The sequence below is a fragment of the Suricata suricatta genome, chromosome 3 (assembly GCF_006229205.1).
Source record: "Suricata suricatta isolate VVHF042 chromosome 3, meerkat_22Aug2017_6uvM2_HiC, whole genome shotgun sequence".
NCBI lineage: Eukaryota > Metazoa > Chordata > Mammalia > Carnivora > Herpestidae > Suricata > Suricata suricatta.
The window spans coordinates 49,484,385-49,510,867 of record NC_043702.1 but is presented as its reverse complement, the minus strand read 5'-3'; the positions used below and the strand labels follow the sequence as shown (position 1 = coordinate 49,510,867).

General features: G+C 35.2%; 1 protein-coding gene and 1 long non-coding RNA gene across 2 annotated transcripts in view; one reads left to right on the top strand and one right to left on the bottom strand.

Annotated features, from left to right (window-relative positions):
• The window catches only part of PPP1R1C (protein phosphatase 1 regulatory inhibitor subunit 1C), a 105,877-nt gene that overhangs the window by 11,336 nt on the left and 68,058 nt on the right, over nucleotides 1–26,483 (top strand). The gene's annotated exons all lie outside the window — the stretch shown is intronic.
• The window catches only part of LOC115287651, a 129,948-nt gene that overhangs the window by 96,740 nt on the left and 6,725 nt on the right, over nucleotides 1–26,483 (bottom strand). The gene's annotated exons all lie outside the window — the stretch shown is intronic.

The following is a 26,483-nucleotide window of genomic DNA, read 5'->3' as shown; positions in this document are numbered from 1 at the left end:
AATTGCTTTAAGACTATCTTTTCATTCAGGTAGATTTTACATTCCCATTTTCATAATTCATGAATACAAGAAATATTATAATAAAAAGCGAACTTCTGCTACCACCTGAAAGTCAATGTCTAACTGAAATGTTATCCAATTTAAAATCAACATTTAAACTCTTAACTTCAGCAATTATGTTAATGGTATCCTCATTCCTCTAATTGCTGAACCATAACCTTGGAGTCACCTCTGACACCTTTCTCTCCCCACTTGGCCCCTAAATCTAGCAATGGTTTTTCTGCTGATTCTATTGTACAGCTTGACTCTATCCCCCTATGTTTTTATTGCCTCTGCCTCAGTCTAGGACATTTATTGCTTTATTTCAAAATCATACAGTAATTTCCAAACCACATTTCCATGACTTTAACACTGGGAGGTGGTTTGTGTAGAGCTGAGCCCTAACATTAGAATAAGTGAACATGGCATGACTTAAATTCAAATTGTGGCATGACTGTGAATTGAAGTCTTAGTTTCCAATTCCATGAAGCACAGATCATGCATGGTAACTCCTACACTGGTCTTGCTGCTGGAATCAAGTAAGATGATGTATGCTAGCAACACTACTGATGGGAGATTTGTTTTTTCTCCACTCTGGCTTGTGTGAGAGAGGCTTCGGCAGACTTAACTATATATACAATGGATGATTGACTCGGGCAGCTTTACTTTTCATAACTGATTTGTTAATGAGCTCTGATTTGTATCCTATAATTTACCTGTCCAAGTTCTTAATTGGCTTTGATAAGGCACATGAGATCTTCTCAGGAGGAGCTAATATATTTAATCCTAATTTGCACATCATTCCTATTTCTTGCTTTAAATAAGTCCATTGCTTCCTGTATAGCCTATGGAATCTTTGTTACCTAAGTTGCTGATAATTTTACTAAGCTGAGATTTAATTAAAGAAAAGAAAGACACAGAGAAAATGAAAATTGTGTTAGATCATGGTTAACATTGATGCTTTATAATTTCTTTTCTATTGCCTCCTTTATTTTTGGCTGAGGGCTCTAAAACTAAATATAGGAAACTTGCTCATTTGCCATAGGTACCCTCCTACTGAAAATAACTTTTCCATATGTGCAGGAATTTCAGATCAAGCAGGAGAGACTCTGACTGGATTTGCTCTCCAAAGTACTCTAAGGATTATCTACTTTCCCTTCATGGGTACTAAGTACTGACCACTTGCCCCCAATGATTAAAAAAGGTTTTTAGGAAATAATGCCAGAGACCCACTCACCATCACATTTTAGTGAAGTAAAATGTCATGAATGATTGAGCTAAAATGGCTCATCTCAAATTCTGCCACAGGTCATTTTACTTGGTGAATAGCCCAGAATTCCAGCTTTATTCAGCCAAAGAAGGGCACCTTATTGCTTAAGGTCTTGGAGACAAAGATATTTTCATAGGCTAGCTCTATGGTTCACAGCCATCATTGGAGTCAAGGCCAAACCAGCTGTACTGCTTAATGGACACTTACTGTATAAAAAGCATATTCAAATATATTTTGAAGTATATTTAGGGCATAAAAGACAAACACTTCTGAGCTACAAATAATTTAAAAAACCCATATAAACTCAAAGGCAAATTTAAAGAGAGTAATAGTAATTAATCTTCCTTTTGGTAGTTTTATACTTTGAAGACATGTTTTTCACCTATGATATTTATGTTCAAGAACTCTGTGAAATAAATATCATAACCATTTTACAGAAGGAAGGTGATAGGTGAGCTGCTCAAGGTTAAAGAAGCAAGTTAGTAGGTCTGAAATTTAAACACAGGTTATCTATCCCAGGTCAATGTACTTTCCACTTCATTAATAACATTTTTCTTTCTACAAATAAGCAACATTATACTCTTGCTATTTTATTTCTGTCTTCCTCATGGAAGTAACTATAAGCAAATTCCTCATGAAAGTAACCATAAGGAAGTGAGATTCTGTTTAATGTAATACCAGAAAGTACTTCTTTCTCTCCCAATGTGAGTGAGTTCATTTTGGAGAGGAAATTCTACACCTTTTTCTTTTTCTTTTCTTTGATAATTTGTTAGATAAGAGGACTTAGAGTTATTAATATCGGATTTTTTAATTATATAAGCAAAAAGATAGCCAAACAGAAAAATAAATCTCACCCATTATTCCATTCTTAAGAGTTAGATCTATTATTTATTCATGTTTCTGTTTGCCTACCTATATGAATACACTTATTTAAAAAAACCATTGTCTTGATTTAAAACTTTAGTTGGAAGGCTAACAGTTTACATTTGGATTCTAGTTAATTCTGAACATGATTGATTTGTACCCAGACTGGAATGCCATCTTCCCTACATATCTATTGTAGTTTTTCTTATCCTCCTTGACTAAGATCAAATCTCCCTTCCTCTGTGAAACCTTCACTGGCCACCCGGCTGAAAGGCTTACTCCAGTAAAAGTAACAAGTCAGTGGCTCCATTAACTCATTTACTCCAAATGATTGTCAATGACTTTCTGTCACTTAGTAATGCCCTGAAGGGATGGATTATAGAATTAATACATTTTAATGTGAGTCAGAGGAAGAAAGGTTGAGTCACAAGTCCCTTCCATGTGTTCTCAGGCTTTAGTTAAGTCCTTTCTGGGTAGGGGGGGCTGCAGAATAGCGTTCTGGGGATTGAAGAAAGTAAATTTTAGTAGCAGAAGACTTGAGCTGGTTGTTTCCTTATTTTCAAATAGAAACGCTTTGAAGCACCATAGGCCGCTAGTGACTACAGAAACATAGATCATTTTGCATAATAATAATTTTTGGATTTCTAATGTTTTATAGGACAGTTTTAAAGACTCAATATGTCTTGTTTAATAACCAATTTTATTCTTTAGCTGTCTTTATTTTATTATTTTTAAATTTTCCTTAATGTTTATTTATTTTGAGGGAGTGAGACACAGAGTGCAAGCAGGGGAGGGGCAGAGAGAGGGAGATACAGAATCTAAAGAAGGCTCCAGGCTCAGAGCTGTCAGCACAGAGCCAGATGTGGGGCTCGAACTCATGAACCATGAGATCATGACCTGAGTTGAAGTTGGACACTCAGCCGACTGAGCCACCCAGGTGCCCCTCTTTAGCTGTCTTTAAATTATTGAAACTGATTTTAAAATATCAGTAAAATGGTGATGGTGGAAAACATAATATATATAATCAGTTTGGCTGCTTTCTTACAAGAGTATTGGAGTTCAAGAGTTCAATTCAATACCATCAAATAGGAGCAATCTATCCCACTAAATGGCTATATACTTTCCTTCTTTGCTAACTAGTGTAAGGGCCTATAAATAGGAAGTAGGTTTGCTTTTCATTTCCACTGAATTGAGAAATAAACATTTTACCTAATAATTCCCCTTAAACAATTTCCTTTTTTTAAACAATAAGCTACCAGGGAGTACTTAGTAACCTGCAGTCAATACTGAAAATCGAACAGTTCATTACTTGTCAAAAGCATTTAAAATTGTACAACTTTACCTAAAAATTCCCTTTGACTAGTTTGCATGTAAGATTTCTCTGTAAGTGGAACTTAATAATATAAGAAAAATAATTTCAGAGTGGACCTTGTACCTTATTCTTTCTTTCTGTCACTTTTTACACAAGGAAACCACTGAAACAATTTACTTTGGCCCCAGTGAATTATTTGCAAGCATATCAATACATAGCTTCACATTACAAGATTCCAGCTGCTTTATTATTTTCTGACTGAGTCAGATAAGATTGTAGTCTATGTATTTCTGTTATCTGGGTGCTTATTAACATGTCCATCATTATGGGCATACTGCTGGTATATTACATAAATACACAGTACACTGCAGGCATCAGCTCCATTTCCTTATTTCTAACTTAGTTGGACATTCTTGGAAATTTTTCCAGACATGCCACAACCCACTCTCTATTGAGATTCTTTTTTTCCCTTTTAATATTAAGTCTTTTTGTTCAGCAGCTAGAACTTCAAATTGCTCTCATTGTTTTTAGAGCTATAGGTGTACAGTTTAGTTAAAAAAAAATCTGAAAAACTCTAGCATCAAGCTACTTATGAGAACACAGCTTTCTCAGATGTAAAAGAAATTTGAAATTTTGACATAAAAACTTAAGATGAGGGCTGCCTTGGTGGCTTAGTTGACTGAGTGCCAACTTTGGCTCAGGCCATGATCTTAGGGTTCATGAGTACAAACGTGCCGATAGCTCAGAGCCTGGAGCCTGCTTCTGATTCTGTGTGTTCCTCTTTCTCTGCTCCTCCCCTGCTCATCCCCTCTCTCTTTCTCTCAAAAACAAAAAAAAACATTTAAAAAATTAAGATGAAATAGAATATGACTTCCTACTGCAAATCCTGCAGACTAAAGAATATATGCAAACTAAAACAAAGCAAAACAAAAAATAAAAACAACTTAAAACATAATTTATAAATAAGTCATCAAATTTACATTCTTTAAATAATGCAATAATAAGATTTTTTGAAACAGAATACTCAGGTTTTGCTTTCTATTAATAGCTTTAATTTAACATTTTGATGAAAGTAAAAAGAAAATGACTAAAACAGAAAGTACTGCAATGATATTTCCAAACTGAAAAATAAAATTATTGGCATTTAACATTGTTCATTAATATGCTTCATTATCTTCACTGACTTACATGCTTTAAACACTTCAAATCCAGATTATAAATACAGTAATATCCATATTAATTGCTACCAAACATTTGTTAGTAGGAAGTGTACATGAAAAAAGATGTGTTTATAAGTTGGTCCCAAGTCGTATGTCGCAATTCTCTTTCTTCTGTAACTTTCAGAACTATTCCATGCGGTGCCACTGTGTAAACAAAAACAAAAAACAACACTCAAAAAACTGCCATCAACCATCCTGTTGGGACAGGATTGGTCTATATTTTCTACAACAGCCAACCAAACAGCAAGGAGCGTCCATTGGTGAAGGGTGGAAGTGATTAATAACATGACAACTATAGTTGACCCTTGACAAACCTGGATTTGAACTATTTGGGTCCACTTATACATTGATTTGTTTTTTGGGGTTTTTAAAAATATACAGTACAGTATTACATATCTATTTTCTTTTCCTTATGATTTTCTTAATAACATTTTCTTGGGGATGCCTGTGTGCCTAAGTCAGTTAAACATCTGACTCTTGGTTTTAGCTCAAGTCATGCTCTTATGGCTTGTGAGTGTGAGCCCCACATCAGGCTCTGAGCTGACAGCACAGAGGCTGCTTGGGATTCTCTCTCTCCCTCTCTCTGCCTCTCTCACTGACACACATGCCTGTACGTGCACGCTTCCATGCACACATACTCTCTCACAACAAATAAACATTAAAAAAATAACATTTTCATGTCTTTAGATTACTTTATTGTAAGATTTTCTTATAGTGCATTATCCAAATGAGGACCTTTTAACAGAAAATGACTTTGAGAATACTTACATGCAGCTGTATTTTTAGCACTCACAGCTGAAAATAATACATAATGAAAAAAGCTACAATAAAACCAGTAATGCTTGAAAATGCCATATTTTATACGTACAACAGTATCTCCACTCAAATGAAAAGTGATTGCAGGTGCATGCACCAAAGCAAATAGTTAACAATTCCCTTACCACATGCAGGGTGCATAAGATTTCACAGACTCCTTGTCATTGTCATGGAAATAGCTTCTGTAGAAAGTGAAATACAAGTCAGACAGCTTTGTGATACACTGAATTCAATCTGAAGTTATTAAAATATGGAGGTTTGGAAAAGTAAAACTCAGAAAAGAAGGTAGTCATAAATCGGTTAACAAAAGTTAGGCATCATGGTTTACATCTCACTTTGTCAGGAAGGCTTCCAAATCAACAGTACGCTATGAGTAAATTTGGGGGGAGTCAAAAATTATATGCAGATTTTTGAGTGCAGGAGCAGTTGGCACCCATAACCTCCACACTTTCAAACATCAACTGTTATCAACATGGTTGGAATTATATAGGAACACCTAAATTTTAAACTATTATGATAAAAGTGTATGTAATTTGTGCTTATACTTGAGATCTACTTTAGATACTCTTGCCTTATCTTTTCCAGTTAGTACTCTTGAATTTCACTGTCTTGGCTAATTTTCTACTCCTTACAGAATAATACTTAGATTCTTTCCTTAGCCTAATACCAAAGATCCTTGACAGTCTGGGTCAAGCCAAATTCTCCAACTCCACTTTATTCCTAGGCTTGAACCTGCATCTCTTCTTAGACAGGCTATCTTTTACCTTTAACCACTTCTACCTTAAATCTCTGAATGTATATTATTTCCTACTTAGAATGCTCTCAACAATGGCTTATTTTACCAAATATTTGCAGTTTTTAACATACTCAGCTCTATTTCATTTCACTCATTTCTAGAAATAGATATTTATCAGAAATATATCTTCAGCAGCTCAGAGCTGAAAAAATACTGTAAGTACAGTTTGGTAGTGGCTTAAATTCACAAGTGTCCTACATTTCATTACAGATAGACATTAAATCAGTCTTGTGGCATCTCCAACCTACTAAACTCAATGATAACCTCTATGATTTTTGTCAAATTGCCATTTTTTAAAATGAGCCTTACCAGGGCACCTGGGTGGCTCAGTTGGTTAAGCATCTGGCTCTTTGATTTCAGCTCAGGTTTGTGAGTTTGAGCCCTGTGTTGGACTCTGTGCTGACAGTGCAGACACTGCTTGAGATTCTCTCTCTCCCTCTCTCTCTCAACATAAATAAATAAACTTTAAAAAGTGAACCTTACCATTTGGACTTGGCATAACTGTAAATAATCTTTGAAAAAAAAGGAATGCTCAAAAGCCACCTATCTTCTGCTAAAATGATCCTCTTTCATTAATTTTGACAAGCAAAGGAAGTAAGCAGTAAAACTGGTAAAAGCCATGGTAATGGTTCTATTTTGGTTCAACTCTACACAGGATTACTTTCTCCAGGAATTCCACCTGACGATTAGTCACATTCTACTGACCATTTTCAGTGATGAACAGTTTAGCTCTTTTTGAAGCATCATGGTTATGACTGAAGAGCTCTAATCATTATAAAGTTCTGCCTTATATCGAGTTGAAATATCCTTCTTGGATACTGGCATATCCTTCTAAGATCTCAGGAAAAGTGTAATACCGCTTCCAACTAAGAACCTTTCATGTGTTTGGGGACAGATATCTCCTTTGCCCTTAGTTCTCTCTTCTCTAAGACTTTCACTTATACTTAGCTTTACAATTACGATATGGTTGGTATCGTAGAGGTGGTGGTGATGGTGGAGGGCACTTAAGGGGAAGAGCACTGGGTGTTGTATGGAAAACAATTTGACAAAAAAATATTATGGAAAAAAAAAAACCCTACCTTAAACTTTCCCAGCAAAACCCCCCCCCAAAAAAAAACAAAAAAAAACCCAAACAAACAAAAAACAATTACGATATGGTTTTCAGAAATCTCACCGTTCAACCCCATGGTAATACTCATATTTTTCAGCAGAGAACCAAATTTTATTCATTTAACAGTTATCGATCATTTATTATAGGCCACATAGTGTGTTACAATGTGAGGCTTCACAATGAAATGCAATGGAGTTTGTGTTAGCAGAAACATAGGATACTTTAGAAGCACATAGTAAAAGGACATAACTCAGTCAGTAGGCTTAATGGAGAAAACAAGTTTGTGGAGAAACTTGGAAAAAAGAAAGGTAGGGAAGACTGATCATTCAACACAATGGGGAAAACAAAGACAAAGACTCAGAAGCAGGGCGAGGCACTGAAGATTCAAGGAACTGAGAGCAGTCCAGTATGATGCAGCACGGAATGGCATTAGGTGGGGGTGGAGATCAAGCAGACACTACGTTGGGGGTTATTGTAAACATTTTAAAGGACTTATGATTAGGAACCATTAAGCAGGAGTGCCCTAATGCTCAGATTTTATTCTAAAAAGGTCTCTGAGGCTGCAGACAAGGAATGGGTATGTGGGAGAAAGTGAGTGCATGGAGAGTTAGTGGACTTGGTTGATTGGATGGCAGAGAAGGAGATGGTGATAGAAAAGAAGTCTGAGTTAAGGCTATAGATGCCAGGGCCTTCCTAGGAAGGCAGAGCACATTTGCAGAGGAGTAGAGAAAGGTGATGAGCACACAATGGAGCACATTACTTCAGTTATAGTGGATAAAATAAATAGCTCTCATTCTAATTCCATATGAAATATTCATAACATTCCTGGAAGTAATGCCTCAATAATGGAGCTACTGGTATTAAAAACCAATTTACTTGAGTCTCTTAAGAGTAAGCACAGTGTGCTTATAAGAAGGAAATGTTTACTTAGTAATTACTATCTTAATAATGTTGGCAATACATCTACTATAAGCTCAGTATAACTACCTGAAAAACAATTATTGCTCTTAATCATTAAAAAACTCCAATTAGACACATACATTGCCAGTCAAGCAATTAAGACTATACACATCTACTTATCTGCTGAGTCACTAATATGCTGTCAGACTATCTAGAGCATGGGTGTTATCCTACCTCTGACAGCTGTTCCATATGCACGGGCTCCAAGGAATAACTAATCCTAAATGTATGACCTCAGTTCAACACATCTACTTAAATTCAAAGTCCAATTAGAACAACAGTTTCTATTCTTCTTTGATGAGTTTTATGTCCTTCTCATTTTCAGCATTTAACAAAGTGAGTGTGTGTGGCTGAAAAAGTTATCTAAGTATGGATGTTAGAAGTTTTAACGATTTCGGGCCATCAGAAGCAGCAAAATATTTTAATCTATAGCTAAGGGCATTTGGTATAGTCCATAGAAACATGTATTTTCTGTCATTTGTGTTATTTATTCTATCATTTTCAAGTCTCAGATAAATGCCTGACTACACTATCTAGTTTTTCATTCTGTTGTTCTTGGTTCATTTCATTTCAATCTTAGAAAAATTTTAAGTCTAGAAGCATGGTATAATCAAAAGATATAATGTTTGGAACCAGAAGGGCCGAGGCCTAAATCGCAGCTCTGTCATTTACTAGTTCTATGGCTTTAAAGTAAATCACCCATCCTCTCTCAATGTCAATTTGCTCACATATAAAATATAAATTAATAATATCTACCTCACAGAGTTGTTTTGAAGATAAAAATAATGAATGAAGATGTTTGGCATGTTTTCACACTATTAGAGTCAACAGCAATAAGAGTAAACCATTAAGATTATAGAAGCAAAGAATATGTGCACTTTAACGTTGTCAACTGGAAATCCTGTCAATCTAGTCATGGCACTTGTTGGTTGTGTTTAATGGTGATTTTATGAAGGGGGGTGGGATGAAGTATCCTCAGAGAATACTGGTTGAAATTAAGGAACTGGTAACTCAAAAACCATTAAAAGAGAATTTGGACTAATATCTGTTATTATAGCCTAGAATTTCACTAAACAAAATAAAAACCATGGTATTTGAAAGTAAGGCTTTGGTTATGAAAAATCAAAGACAGTTACTTTGATCTTCACTGGAACCTTCCAAAGATTCTTTAAAAAATACAGTCTTTTAATTTCTTAGGAGAAAAATGGTTAGATGAGAGAGACTAAAAGTGGATTTCAAGTTAGTCAGCTCTTCACAAATGGTCTATAGCATTAATGGAATAAGATGACTTTAAAAAAAATGATACTTTTGCCAGTTTGTCTGTATCTGATGGCAACACCCATTTGGTTCTCAAGATTGAAGGATATATGTTATTGTTGAATGTGGTTACAATTCTGAATAAAACTGCATGGACTAACTTCAAAATTGTCTTTGAACTTTCCTGACATCTTTTCTGTTTAATCTTTACTTTTGTTAACAGTAGTCTTGAGTTTTAAGCAGTTTCCTCTTGAAAGGCAGATGTGCCAAAACGTGCATGTGAGGCCATGTACCATTATGAGTGAAATACAAAGAAACTGAAATCCAACCTGACACATGAGCTGTTATTGAAATATTTGCGGTATTACAAAAAAGCAAGAAGCTTAACATTGTCTGCAAAAATCAAAGTACAAACCATAGGCTGAAGAAACATTGCAGTATGAGGATCTGAACTGGTTAACCTGTCTTGCCCATCGATTGTCAATGATTTTCAGAGTACTCATCATAATAGTCTTTAAAATGAAGATGGGGGTGCCTGGGGTGTGCAGCCAGTTAAGCGTCTGATACTTGATTTTGGCTCAGGTCATGATCTCACGGTTTGTGAGTTTGAGCCCCCTGTTGGGCTCTGTGCTTACAGTGTGATACCTGCGTGGGATTCTCTCTTTCTTCTTCTTCTCTGCCCCTCCCACCACTGCCATGAATCCACACACATATGCACCCACACATAGTGTCTTTCAAAATAAATAAACATTTTAAAAAGTAAAATGAGGATGGAGAGTAAAAATTTTCTTGTTTAAAAGGAATATTTTTAAGGTTTTTGCCTATATTATCATGTTTTATCTACAGAAATTGCTTTTTGTTACCTTAAGTTATGTAGCAGCAGCATGGGAACAAAAGCAAAACCAGTGACTTGAACACAGGGATTCAGGAAGTCTGGATTTTAATTTCAAGTCGACCATGAAAGGGTTAATCACCCCATGCCTTTGAGTGTCATTTTCTGTATCTATTGAACAGATTTGATGAGATGACATCTTCTATTTTTCCCTGTACTGAAATTTAATAATTTTATATTATTATATATATGTACACATTCACACATACACATAGGTATTTATCACCTACATAGATACATTAGCATGTAATTGTGCTCATTAGGTTCCATCATCCTATGACTGTATATTATGATTTTAGGAAATACCAATACTACTAATACTTTAGTTACATTTCTTTTAAAATCCAAATGCATTAAATATTCAATTGAAATTCTGCTCAAAGCCTGGGCATCATAAGAAAGACCATTTGATCAGATCCCCCAATACATCTTGTATATAATGCCTTGTACAGAATTCAATGCTTTTGAAAAAAAATGACATACTGAGGCATATGATGGTAAAAAACAAACAAACAAACGAACAAACAAACAACTTTACAACAGGGGTTCTCGACCTTCTTCCACTAAGCAAGTGAGTTTGGTAAGGCAGCTTGTCTTTATTTTCTCAGTGCTGGCTTTCCCCCATTAGTCAATAAAGGTATAATGCCTGGAGACTGAGTTCTACTTATCTTGGAAAACATAGGGCCTAAAAATTTTAAGTGGATTTACTGTATTTTAAAATATTTCTTTTTTTTTTTTAAAGTTTATTTACTTTGAGAGAAGCGGCGGGGAAGGGCAAAAGCTGGGGAGAGGCAGAGAAAGAGAAGGAGAGAGAGAATCCCAAGCAGGCTCTGTACTAGTGGAGAGTCCAACATGGAGCTCAAACTCAGGAACCATTGGATCATGACCTGAGCTGAAATCATGAGTTGGTCGTTTAACTGAATAAGCCACCCAGGCACCCTTTAAAATATTCAAAATATAAGTCAACTTATTTGAGTAAATTTCTATAAAATATAATATCAGCTAGTTATTTGCAACTCAAAAATGTAGTTATAAACAAATTATATTTAATGTGAGTTAAGTATATGTGATATATCTGATAATGATATGGGATAGACCCTTCTAAGTCACTGCTTATACCTTTGGTAAAGGCACATTGCTAAAGGGGAACAGAATCAATGTCTTCAAAGAACATAATCAAAGGATCATGTTCACTTTGTAAAATGCTGTTATTTTAATTATTGATGGTTTACAATCAAAGAAAACTTACAAAATATTTTTTGGTAACTTTACCTTTGAAAGTAGTAAGGAAAAGCATAAATAAGGGTTTTGGAGTAACATAGCTGTCAGTTTGCATCCCAGTTTTACCACTTAAAGGGATCCTATAAAAGTAACATAATTTTCTTGAAACACAGTTTCTTCATCTGGAAAGCAGTACAAGATTATTCATCTCACATGAATATTAAATGAGGATTAAAAGAGACAATAGTGACTGGCACATGGTAGTTTCTTAATGAAATGTTAGTTCCTTTTTTTTTTTAATGAAAAATAATTATACTTACACATTTTCAACTTGCCAACAGCACTGGATTTGTGAACAAATACATGGTTCAGACATGTTCGTATTTTCAAACTTTGAAACAAATCAGAGTATGCCATTTTACTAAGATCACAGTTCCTTTAACTCTGAATGCTTTCAATCATATCATTAATGCAAATCAAATTAGTATTAACCTTGTCTCCACTACACAGAATTTTATAAAGAATGATATTCCTATCTGTCAACTAATTGCACCAATAAACTTCACAGCAGTGACATAATTAATAGACCATCATATTTAAGAAGGTGACTCTTATGACTTTTTTTTAGAACCCTCAACTTGGAATTTGAAGGGAAGAATAAGTTACTGATACCAAGATTTTACTCTAAAGTAGTATCTATTTGGCGATTAACTAAAACAGCCTTCATCCCATTAGTGGCAATAACATAGAAATACTAATTACCCAGTTTATAGGTGTAATTGGAACCTGAAACTCCTTTTTTTAAACATAAAATTTGATTGATTTGGCATTTTAAAAGAAATAATTGTATATATAATATTTGAAAGAGAAAATGATTCCTATTCTTTAGAGCTAAACCATGTTAACATTCTAGCTTCTTTAAACCATCATTTAGTCAGACTAAGCATCTAACTTTGTCTTTGTTTCTGATAACTAACTATAAGAGTCTGGGTTCCTGATTATATGGGAAATTGCACTTATCCCTCTATATTAACTGCTTAAAAGTGGTTAGACATCTGTTTAACTTTTGTGTCATTTTATAGGCCAGGCTCTAAAATATTAAATTTCTGTGATTCATAGCCAAATTTCCAATTATAGAACTAAAGTTTTCATCTCACTTTCATAAATGATCCAAAAAGAATCTTTCCTTGTCATCATAAATACATGACAGTATACAGTTTATTCATCTTTGTAGAGGTTTAGCCATCTTTGAAGTCTTTGCCAAATACTTGGCAGGCCAACAGGTTTTATAAATTTCCACTAAAGGTGAGCATTCCAAGTCAATCAACTCTATCTATAGGGTATGTGTTTATTTATTCATTTCATATGAATTTATTTATAAATAAACCAATTAAGAAATAAGCTACATTTCTGGAAGTACATATATGTAACCAAGATATATCAATACATTTTAAAGTTAATAATTTATATTTTGTGCATAATACAATTAATGAAGTGCTAGTCTAGGTCTGCTTCCGATTTTTATGGAACTTAACAGGTGAATAAACCTTTCCAAGCATTTGGTCTGCTGATATATAAAATGAATGTATGTCTTAATATTTTCTTTGATGAGATGAGACTAGGGTGGGCTTTCAAAGTCAAGGCTAAGTCCAAATCAGGGTATAGCTAGAGTTTAGATGCTAGGCAAGTGTGAGACTGGAAGTTTGTTCCAACAGAGCAGATTTGAGGCATAACAAAAGATGGATAGGAGAGAAAGTAAAACCTTTGTGCAAATCAAAGGTGTTCACACCTGTGTGCACATGCGTGTGTGTATTCTCATATGATCACTCATATTCAGGAGGGGGGTATGGGAGCAAAAAAATATTATTTGCCAATTATACCTCAATAAAGCTAGGAGAAAATGAAAAAAAGGCAACTGAAGAAAAAATAAAAGAAAAAAAAATGGAGACCTGGGTGGAGGTTTCCAGAAGGCTAAGATAGATCCCTAAAGTGGAGGTTGCTTACTGCTTCACTGGAGTTCTTCTTAGTGAATGTCCTGCTTAGCTATAGGTGGAGAGAAAAAATTTTGTACAAAAACACAAGTGAGAGGGCGCCTGGGTGGCTCAGTCGGTTGAGCCTCCGGCTTCCGCCTAGGTCAGATCTCACGTTCGTGGGTTCGAGCCCCGCGTCGGGCTCTGTGCTGACAGCTGGCTCAGAGCCTGGAGCCTGCTTCCATGTTTGTGTCTCCTTCTCTCTCTCTGCCCCTCCCCCTCTCATGCTCTGTCTCTCTCTGTATCAAAAATAAATAAAACAAACAAACAAACAAAAAAACATTAAAAACACAAGTGAGAGTTACATAATGTGAAGTTATTATGCCATTGTAGAACTTCTTTAAATAAACTCTCAGAGATGTGCCAAAGTATTCTCTAATCTTTGACAGAGCTACATATTTTGACTCTTTAAACCATTATCCAGTTACCTTTTCATAATGTCAAATTCAATATTATAAAAATAGATTTTTCATTTCACTCTAAATTTTTATCCTACATTTTACAAAATTCATACTAGTTTCTCCTTGTTCACTGTTCTTGCCCATACAGCTTTAGGTTTTCATACAAATGAAAAATTAGTGATGTTAGAATGAATTAGGATAGAGGTATTTCCAATTTCTCAAATCTCATGACTCTGTGACAGACCTCAGTTAATTCAGCTTGACTATATATACTTCTTGAAAAACAGTTCTGTGTCTTGTTCAACTTGCATTTAGTCTTCATGGGCTCCAGCACTGCACTTGCACATTAGAATGTTAACATTTTAAAGACTTATAGAATTGAAATAATTATTCATTTGCTCATTTATTCAATAATAGGTTTCGAGTACTGACTACATGTTCTAGGCATGCAGTGGTAAAGTCATGCAGTCTTTTGACACATTCTAGTGGGAACTAGTGGGAGAAGGAGGCTAGTCACTAAGTCCTTATTTCCAGTATGAAGTTTCTGTGAATTTGTGTGCTGTAATATCAGAGAAATAAGTAAAAATGTATGACCTATTCTATATTTGGCAAAATACAGAAATTCACCTAAATGTTTACTACCAAATACATTTTTTTGGATTGAAACTAACATAATGCAAATCTTCTGTGGTCTCAAAATAGAGGTGTGATGCTAAAGTTCCAGATTTCTGGGATAAGTCAACAAAAAGAAAAATCATGCTCTTTTGTTTTGTTCTTTAAAATTATATATTGTTTATATTGATGAATGGCTGTCACTCTGAGTTAGTATCAATGAAAAGAACATGGTTATAATTCAAGTTTTTTGAAATTTATGCCCATTTAGACTAATCAATAATAAACATTTCTATTGATAATGTCTCTCAACTTTTGTCTTTGTGATCTTATGTTCTTAAAATTTAAAGAAAAAAGTGGACAGTAACGTGAAAAAATGACTTCTCACTGTATAGCTTTTGGCTGTAATGATCTATCTAAATTAAGCCAAAATAAAAATATTGAGAATATAATAAGCCAGTTTCTGTGCTACATGTGCTAGATAACATAGATTGCAAGGATCTGATTTGTGAGCTTACAAACTAGTTTTAGGAAACAAGACAAGGAAATTAGAATAATAGAAGTGAGAAACAGTATAAAGTAGGTACAGTAAAACAGATGATTCATTCATTTAAAATTTTTTAATGTTTATTTATCTTTGAGAGAGACAGAGTGAAAGTGAGAGAGGGGCAGAGAAAGACAGACACAGAATCTGAAGCAGGTTTCAGGCTCTGAGCTGCAGCATGGAGCCCGATGTGGGGCTCAGACTCACAACTGCGAGATCATTACTTGAGGTGGTCTGACACCCAACTGACTGAGCCACTCAGGAGCCCCAGTGATTCATTATTTAAAGAATGATGTCAACAGTATATGCTTATAAGAGTTCAGAGGAGTGAGAACCCTCATTATGCTCTTCAAGTTGACTTTATGGAGTAGGCAGAGTTTCATTCCAGGCATATCTTGTGGCAATTTATGGAGGCAGAACATGTGAAGCTGATTGCTCAGGTCAACTGGACTGCAGCAGATGGTCAACACAGGACTCAATGAGAATTTAGGTATGTGGGAGCCAATTTGTGGAAGGGCTAGAATTATTAATTCTGAATTTGTCTTGCAAAGTGGACATTGCTGGCACTGTATGAACTACTGCATGTTTGATCAAATGAAGGTCACTCTTGCAGCACATGGTGCAGAATGAGAAATAGCAGGAGGGTCATCTGGGAGACCAATGGAGTAGTCTGGGAATTAGTGATAAGGTTCTAACTGGGCAATGGCAAAGTAATGGACTGTGAAAGACAAAGTTGTGAGGTGTTAAGGAAAATGAATCAATTTATCCCCTGAATCCTTGATTGGCTGAATGGGTATTTAATAAGGAAGCTCAAAGAGTAAAGCAGGCTTCCAATAGGGAGACTGGGAAACCTGGAGGAGGTAAATAATTTTGAATTAAAATTGAAGCTAATCATAAATGCAAAAGTAATGGTTATGTAGCTACATAATAACACATCAAACAAATTCATATAGTATACTTAACACACATTGCTAATGCATTTTTTATTTTTTTTAAACATTTGTTTTTGGGAAACAGAGAGAGACCAAGAACCCGCAAAGGAGGGTCAGAGAGAGAGGAAGGCACAGAATATGAAGCAGGCCCCTGGCTCTGAGCAATCAGCACAGAGACCAACACAGGGCTCAAACCCACAAACCGTGAGATCATGACCTGAGAGGAAGTCAGATGCTTAACCGACTGAGCCACCCAGGTGCCCCACACATTGCTGATATTTTATGTATATTATGGTTATAACCATATTTATGCTATGACTACACGCTTATATACAAAAACCCAACATCAAAAATGAAGGCAAATTATAGAATATATTTAAAAATGAGATTCTTTTTTTTAAGGTTCATTTATTTTGAGAAGGGGAAGGGGCAGAGAGAGAGAGGGAGAGACAATCCCAAGCAAGCTCCATGCTGTTAGTGCAAGCTTGACGCAGGGTTTGATTCAAAGAACCACAAGATCTTGACCTGAGCTGAAATCAATGAAATCAGATGCTTAACGAACTGAGCTAACCAGGCGCCCCTAATAATGAGATTCTTTAAAAAAGTAGAGGTTTGTATTGTCATAGATGCAGCTTGAAGTTTCCTACATTTTGCCAATGTAGGGCTACAGATATTCCTTTCTTTATAATAATTCCTAAAGTTCCTTTGTGCCATTACCTGCTAATGTGAGTCCCCCAGCCCCATGCAAAGTCCTTTCCCTGATCAAATATTTTCTTGGATCCCCTGGGTGAAGCATCACATGTACTACTTCTCATTATTACTGCTTCACTGGGCCCAGCTGCTACTGCTTTTAGCTGTTTCAACCACCAGGCACATCTTTTTCCAGTTAGTAGCCACCCTCTGCCCTGGGCATCCATGTGGTTCAATGGCACCATGCTTTGTTTGGTCAAAAATGTCTCTCTCTTCTTGATATTAACCCAACAGTAAGGTTCTGAAATACTTAGGAATAGTGTCTCTTTCAAGGCTTACTTAGAGCTCCTTTCCCCATTTTTGGATGAGGAAATGAGCTCAGAGAAATTGAGTAATGTTTGAGATACCAAATGACAAATCAGTGGCAGAGCTGGGATTCAAACCCTGATCTGACTGCAAACCCTGTGCTCTTAACCATAGACTTTTTAATAATTATGAATGTCATGCAGTCTCATAAGACACCATAGAAATAAGCTCTGGGGATCAGATCTAGAGGCTTGTTAAATCAACAAGACAGAAATAGAAATCCATGAACTGAAGCCTTAGTAACTAACTTGGTGAAGTTTTCTTCAAAGTAGGCAATGACATGTAGATACATCTCTGTAACAGCAACTTAGTATATCAGATATATTAAATAATTGAGATGCTAAGAAATCAGTTCCCTAAAAATATGAGCATGTTGAAACTGGTTTAAACAAATTAGATATCTGTTTGACATTGAATATTGAAAACTCATTAAAAATATTAGTTCTCAGATTAGAGCATGAGATTACAGACAACTGAAGGAAAGATGAAAAGGACTACAATCCCCTATAAATATTTAAATGAAAGAAGTATTATTTTGATTTCTGATTTGATAAATTGTTCTGTTTTCATAACTATTCATACTATGACTTCATAGGAAAACCTGAGGTAAATAAGTTATACTTTTTAATTTCCACATTATCATTGCATAGAATTAGAGGAAAGAAAAGTAATAACTTAAGTAATAAAAATTATTAGATTCTAGATTTGGGATATAAGAACTAGCTCTTTTCCTCTCTGAGAACCACAGAAGGGTTCTTCCTGACCATGAGGGATCTGAGGGTAAAGGTAAATATCTGAAGAAAGCTAAAGTAGAATAAGTAGCCCCTTGAGGTCCTTCCCACCCTGACGACTGTTTTGCATGTTTCCCCTGACAGCCTCAGAGGAAATCATAACTCTTCTCAACATGTAGTTTCTCCTTCTATTCTTAGACTATTTTCCTCTTTTTTAAATTAAAGTTCTTAGTCCCCCATGCTCTGGTATCTTTACCCTCTTCCTTTCTTCCACCTTGTAACATGAATAGGAGCCTATACCTTAAGAAGATGAAAACTCTTGTCCTGACCATGGCCACCCCTTTCTATATGTTGCCTGATTTCTCTCTGGCCACTTATGACTTAACTTTTCAAAGGTTAGCCTGCCCTTGCTTTTAGATTCTTTTTAATCACTCAATCCATTTCCATTTGGCTTTCACTAAATCATCTATGGTCATTTTATTCAAACACCCTAGACGTTTTCTGTGTTTATCTTTCTCAATCTCTCAGCTACCTTTGAGACTATTAACAATTTCTTTCTTGAAATTCTCTCCACCCTTGGCTTTTGTGATTCCATGCCTTCTCTCTCATGACCAGGATAACTTTTCTTTTTCACTATTGTCGACAGGGGGCTCTTTGTCCTGACCACCCTCAAAAAATGGTGGTTTTCCAGGGCTCAAATGTTTACTCTTCTTTAAAAATAAAAATGTTTACTTTTGAGAGAGAGAGAGAGCATGAGAGAGGGACAGAGAGAGACAGAGGATCTGAAGCAGGCTCTGAGCTCTCAGCACAGAGCCTGACGTGGGGCTCAAACTCAGGAGCCATGAGATCATGACCTGAGCTGAAGTCAGACCCTTAACTGACTGAGTCACCCAGGTGCCAAGCAAATGTTTACTCTTTACTCTGCTTCAGAATAAGTGTCATCAACTGCACGTCTGCCAGCTAACTCTTTATGGTTTACCCACTGTATTTTGCATCCCTTCAGCATTTACCAATGTAAATAACAATCAACTATGACGTGCTCTGTATACTCCAGTTGACAGATTTACAGGGTGAGATTGTTCTACAAATGGTAAGGAGCTAATAATGTTTGTTCATTGTATTTCCACTTTAAAATAATTTAGTTATTGAAAAATCTGAATTTTCAAAATGTATTTCAAATTTAGAGTTTTGTAAATGGAAAAATTATTATTCTAATTATTTCTAAAAATTTTCTGGGATATATCTGTCTGAGAAATATATCTGAACTTGAATGGCACCCCAAAATTTATAGTCACAAAATATTTTTGAAATGAATTTTTAAAAAATAGCCTCCTGAGTACATTTATATCATAGACAAAATAGAACTATATATTTTGACAATTCCCTGACAGTGCCTGTAAAAATTTTTTCTAATAATATCAGTACAATCTCAGAATTTTCCACTAGTGAAAGTCAAGTGTCTTAAGGAAAGGGCACAGTAGCAACCAGCTCTGGACCTCAACAGTTTTTTTTTAATGTCAAGGGAGCCCTTCTAATAATCCAAAATATGTATAACTTACAATGACTAAGCAAATTACATTATTTTGATGAAGACCATATGGGCTGAGGTTATAGGGACACATTTTAATGCAATATAAAACATTATAACCATCAAAGTCTTCACCATGGGAAATGTGAGCTGGCATGGATGTGAATCTTCTGTAACTCAAGCAGAATCCAGATGACTGTTTCTCAGAAATGTGGTAGAAAAGCTCCCTCCATTATTTAAATAGAAGGTTGGGGAGTAGACCCTTAAAAAGTTTCTTCCAGCTGTTAGAACCTATTACTAAAATCCAAGTCATCTAACCTTATCTATTAAATAAAAGGGGTGCTGGGAATACCTGAAGGAGGGAACCAAGTAGCTAGTCAGCAGAGACCAACTGCCCCACTCAGGAACAGAAGCAGGGATGCCAGAAACTTGAAGACTTCAGACTGGGCCTGGGGACCCCATTCAAGGCCAGCTCCCAGATTTCCCCTCCCAATTAAGGACTTTGGAAGTTGGAAAAAAAAAAAGAAGATTTTTCAAATTTCTAATACAGGAAAGCCGTCATTAGTTATTTCTCTTTGCTTTTTTAAAACTTCTCCTGGAAAGAACAATTAGGCAGAAGGGAGCTAATGAGATAAAATAATGTCAGACATAGGGGCATTTAGCAAACTCTAGACAGTATCAAGAAAGAAAGAAAGAAAGAAAGAAAGAAAGAAAGAAAGAAAGAAAGAAAGAAAGAAAGAAAGAAAGAAAGAAAGAAAGAAAGACAGAGAGAGAGAGAGAGGGAGGGAGGGAGGGAGGGAGGGAGGGAGGGAGGAAGGAAGGAGGAAGGAAGGAAGGAAGGAAGGAAGGAAGGAAGGAAGGAAGGAAGGAAAAAGAAAGTTTATGTGAATCAAATCCATAGACTTAAAGAGATAAAGCTGCAAGAAGGTAGATTTTAGCTCAGAACAGAAAATCATTTTCTAATGGTTAGATTTTATAATAGGTTGAATGAAAATTCCTCAATTCACTCCCTTTTACTAAAACTATTTAAGCTGATATTAAAAGACAGGATTCACAGAAAAGATTCTTGCTTTGAGTAGGAATTTTTTTAGCTTTATTGAAATATAACTGACATATGACATTGCATAAGTTTAAGGTATACAATTTGATGATTTGATTCATGTACATACTGCAAAATGATTACAACAATAAGGAAACTAATCACCTCAATAATTACCTTTTGTGCGTGTTTGTGTGTGTGTGGATGAGAACATTTAATATGTGCTATCCTAGAAATTTTCAAGTATATAATATAGTATTATTAACTATAATTACCAGGCTGGACATTAGATCCCCAGAACTCATTCATGTTACAACTGGAAGTTTGTAACATTTGACCAAATGGTCAAACCCCATTTCCTCCACTCTAGCCCCTAACAACCACCATTCTACTCTGAGTCTATAAATTCATTTTTTTAAGATTCTACATATAATCATACAGTATTTGTTTTTCTCCATCTTTCTTATTTCACTCAAACATAATACCCTCAAGGCCTATCAGTATTGTCACAAAAGGCAGAAAATCCTGCTTTTTTTGGCTTTATAATATTCTATTGAATGCATGTATGTATGTATACACACATGTATATACACACACACATATATATACATATGTGTGCATACATAAAATCACATTTTTAAAATCCAATCATCCATCCACAGACACCTGGTTGCTTCTAGGTCATGACTATTATGAATAATGCTGCAATAAACATGGGGTATAGATACCTCTCTGAGACTGTTGGTTTCATTTCTTTCAGGTATATACCCAGCATTGGGATTGCTGGATCATACAGTAGTTTTAGTTATAATTTTTTGATAAAGTACCACACAGTGTTCTATAGTGACTGTTCTCAATTAATAATCCCACCAATAGTGCACAAGGGTTCCCTTTTCTTTAAATCCTCACCAATACTGGTTCTTTCTTGTCTTTTTGATAACTATTTTAACAGGTGATATCTCATTGTAGTTTTAATTTGTACTTCCTTCCTTAAAAGTATGTATGCAACTCCAAACACTGAGCCACCATAGAAATCAAAGAAGGAATTGACTAGTAAAGGATGATGCCAATTATTAGGAGAGCAAAAGAACACACAAATCAGCATTTTAAAAATTCAGTATTTATAGAGTTATGTTTAGATGAGTGAAAAATATATTTGGTCAACCACTTCTTATTCAAATTCATGTGTGTGGAAGTAAATTTGATCCATCTGTTCCTGAATTATTTTCTTAAACCACCAACATTTTGTCTTACAAGAACTGATTTCCAACAAGTCTGATGATATCCCCAACCTCCTGCCAAACCTATTCAAAGAGTCTGAAATATGGTTATTGTACTGAACTTTCTCAAATATGTTGTTTTTTAAATTAAAAGCAAGAAAACAGGCAAAAGAGTATTTGATTTACCTGCTACAATGCTGCTCATACTGAAGTCAAGCATAAAATATGCAGAAAAAGGAAAATGATCCATATATATGTATATATATCCATATAAATTTATCCACACACACACACACATCCAGACACAGTATGATACAAATTATCTAGACAGCAAGCTTTGTGTAAGCCGTTTACATATATACCATGGGTTTAAAAGTGGAATGGCTGACCCAAGACAAATTCAGGTCCACTCTGAAGAATGACTTAAATCATATATACATTGCCACTGAAGTTTCCCCATCTGCCCCTTGGCTGCTCCTGTGTCTTATAGGCATGTCTTCCCTAGCCTACCTCTTCACTTTTGTTATCAGGGCTGTCACGTAGGCCCGTTTCTCTACTTCTCCATGCTCTCTCTCATTGTCATCCTTTCCCCTGGCATCACTGACCACCTACATGATGAATCCCAGACTTGTATCTTCACTCTGCTTTCACTTCCAAGAGAGATGATTTCTGAACGCTTCCCACTTGAATTGTTAATAAGTACCTCAAAATCAACAATTTCATGAATATTCCAAAATATGAGCCAGAAATTGATGTACTATTTGACTTCCTTCTCCTCTTTTGTCACTCCTCTCCCACATCCAGTCACAAAGTCCAGTCCATTCTTTCTCTTAAACATCTCTTTAATCTTATTCAAATCATCATATTCCACCATGAGAATTACTAAAATACCTTCCTAGCTGAATTAGTTATATATCCAAGATGGATCCCTGCAATCCATTCTCCACACAACTGTCAGGAAAATCTTTCTACAAGGGAAATCTGATTATGCCTTTATAAAATCCATCAGTGGTTTCTCATCACTTTAGAAAAAAGTCCAAACTTCTTAATATCATTACAAAGCCCCAAATTATCTAGCTCCTTCTTAAGTCTCACCCTATTCTCTCTGAACCTACCCCTGGCATCCTATAGTCCAAATAGTTGAATTTTGTTTAATATCTAAGAAACTATCATGCTCTTTCACACCTCGGGATATCCCCACAAATAGCCTCTTCTAATTAAAATCTCTTCTCCTTCCTAGTCCCCTCATCCAACTCCCTTGTCCTATCAACTTTCCCTATCCACCTACTTTTGCTGGTCACATCAGCTTGGATGTCCTTTCCTCTGAGAAGTCTTTCTGACTCTGCCAAAACTAAGTTTGATGTCAGTGACATATGTTTGTGCCACACCTAGTGCTTCTGCTATAACAGCTTTATCACACTGTACTGTGGTTGTTTTGGGTGAACCCCAGTTCCTAGCGGGATGCCCTACACATATTATACACGTAATAAATTATTGTTAAAATATTAATTCATTTTGCCTCCCTAGTGACAGCCTTCTAAAAAACACAATCTATCATTTAACTGATAAACTACATTTAAGTATGCATTTTCATTTAATTTTCCTCTTATATCACCATTCATGGGAAAAATGTTTTAAGACTTAAAAAGTTTCATTCACACAAAAAAATTTTAAGACTTAAAAATGTTTAAAATATAAAGCTATTTTCCCTCCAGATACACACACACACACACACACACAATTCTTCTGTTTTCTTATTTGAACTTGGTGGTAAACATATTGAGGTAGTATCTAATTATAATACTTTTTCCTCTAATGGTTCCTCCATGTATCTATTATACATAAGTAAATTATATCTGAGACCAAAACAAAAATTTTTTTTTTTTGAGAAACAGCATGAAGGATAAGATTCCAGGATAGGAAAAATACCAAGAGTTGAAAAGAGAACCTGATTACACAGATATTTAATTCTTTCAATCTTTAAAACTGAGTGAATGAGGGGCATCTGGGTGGCTCCCTGGTTAAGCATTTGACTTAGGCTCAAGTCATGATCTCATGGTTTGTGGGTTCGAGCCCCACATCAGGCTCTGTGCTGACAGCTGAGAACCTGAAGCCTGCTTCAGATTCTGTGTCTTCCTCTCTCTCTGGCCCTCCCCCTCTTATGCTCTGTCTCTCAAAATGAATAAAATAAATAATTAGGGTTATAAAAAAATAAAACTGAGTGAATGAAATATGTTTTTTGAGAGATATTACCTAGAATGTGAAATAATGTTTATAAATGACTACTGACAAAAGCTAACTTCTATATTTTCTAAGACTTTCAACACTCTTTCTAAAAATGGTAAAGTAGAGGAGAATTGTAGCTCCACTGACCTTTCCTTCCATAAGAAAGAGAAACATATTTACCATCAGTGATAGGATACCTTCAGTTGATTAAGCCATGAAAATATTATCATATTGTTTATAGGTACTCACATGTACTTAATGTGTTGAGTGACATCTTGTAACTTTTAGCAATATACTTCCATTTAAAACTAGAAAAGGGATGTTTGCCTCTTGGTATAGAAAATTCTCATTAAAAGGAGACTGCTGCTTCACTTTATATCACTTTACAGTGGCCTATTCATAACAGAATTACTCAGATAAAATTATTTTAAACTTCACAGTGGTGTGTCTACATAGTTGAAACAGAGGAATTTGGAAAAAATATCAAATGTTTTTCAATGTAGGATATCAAATAGCATGATTAAGAAATAAGAATCTGACTTAAACAAGAGATCTTGTTTAAGTAGTTTGATGAAGATAGAAAAGCTCCAAAATTGTTGTGTCCATTTATATTTGGCTTCATAAGAATACACAGAAACCTAATTTTAAGCTTAGTTTTGCCTCCCAGTTTTTATGCATGAACTATAGCCTCAACCTGGCCTTTGAAAATTAGAAGCTAATAATTCAAATTAGAAATAACTTCAAGTTGAATAATCATGTCAAGTAATTAAATTGATAAGATATAAAGAAATATTTTCAAAGTTTACCTTTATATCCCATAATTTTTTTACAAACTGAAGCTATTATATTTTCTCTAATGACAGATGCAAATTGCAAAGCACATTTAATAAGTCTCGTCAATTTTGACAGCCAATGTGAAAAAAGAGGAAATATTCTATGGAGTGGAAAAAGTACTAAATATTCCAAATATTGGTAAGCAGCTAATTTTTTTCCAACTCCAATGAAATTTTAGTGTTTTAAACTGGTTAAAACCTGAATTATTCAAATCCTAACTAGATTGAATTTTATTGGTAAAAATGACATAGAGCACATTGTAGGGAAGATAATAAGTGCTCATTAAATAATTATTTGATTGGTTGTCCACAGTGCCTGAAGCATCTGATAATTATTTTTAAATAATTTTATAAAAATTGATGTAAAAATAAAATCAGTTCTCTAGGTAATTCTAAGAAAAGGTGATGAAATTTTTCCCTAAAGTTTATTTAATTATTTTGAGAGAGAATGCACGCATGAGTGCATGGAGCTGAGGTAGAAAAGAATTCCAAGCAGATTCAGCATTGTCAGGGCACAGCCCTATAGGGCTCAATCTCAAGAACCTAACCGTGAGATCACGACCTGAACAGAGACAAAGAGCCAGACACTTAACCGACTAAGCCACCTAGGCACCCAAAAGGAGATGGAATTTTAAAAAATTAGAGCTACTAAATCAAGTGTAGGTGATTAAATTGATGTCATTCCCTACCCGCTCCTGAAAAAAAAAATGCATTAAAGGAATCAATTTAGTTTCCTGGAGTAAATGTGAGAAGTCCAAACTCCAAATAGACAGAAAAACTTTACCTATGATTGAAAATCACCACTGATGAGATGATGCAACAGTTCTGTGGTCCTCATGTAAACTGACTCTGTGGTACGATAAAATATGTTTTATAAGAGAAATCAAGTTTATAAAATGAAGAATACTAATGAAAAGCAGACTTTTTGAGGTTTTAAATGATCTGATTTTTCTGTTCTTTTACTGTGTTCGGAAGTGGCAGCAGAAATGATGAAACATAAGCATAAAAGTACTTTGGAAGATTTCTAGCCTCTCTCATAAGACAACTGCTGTTCTTATAAGAACTGAGTTCTTAATAAACCAACACGATCCACTTTGTTTTCCTTGTCATCTCCTTCATTCACTATTTCCACATAGAATACTTATCTGATTCTCATTGACTGACATTAAAATGAACCATTTTTTAGGGACCTCTGAGAGATAAAAACCTATTTGGGAATGAGGTTATATCCCAGCTTCTATCAATTAAAAGTAGAAAGCTATAAATAATACTGAAAGAACAATACAGCTGTGTGAATCTTGGCACAACACGATGAAACTATTTCTACTGTTTGCTTCTTTTCCCCATGTCTCCTTTCCAGTGCATATAAATTCATTGCTCTGGTGGTTTTAATTTGGGCCCCAGTTTTGACTAAATCTAAGAACTCAAAGAAAAACACAGCTGAAACCACTACCTAGTGGCTTAACTCACAGCCCCAAATGATAGGCCTCCAACAGAGCCCAGCAGCCTTTCTGCAAAAAGGCTGCTGACTAGAGCTCATTTTGTAAAGTGGAGAGTTTGATAGCAAGTCAGA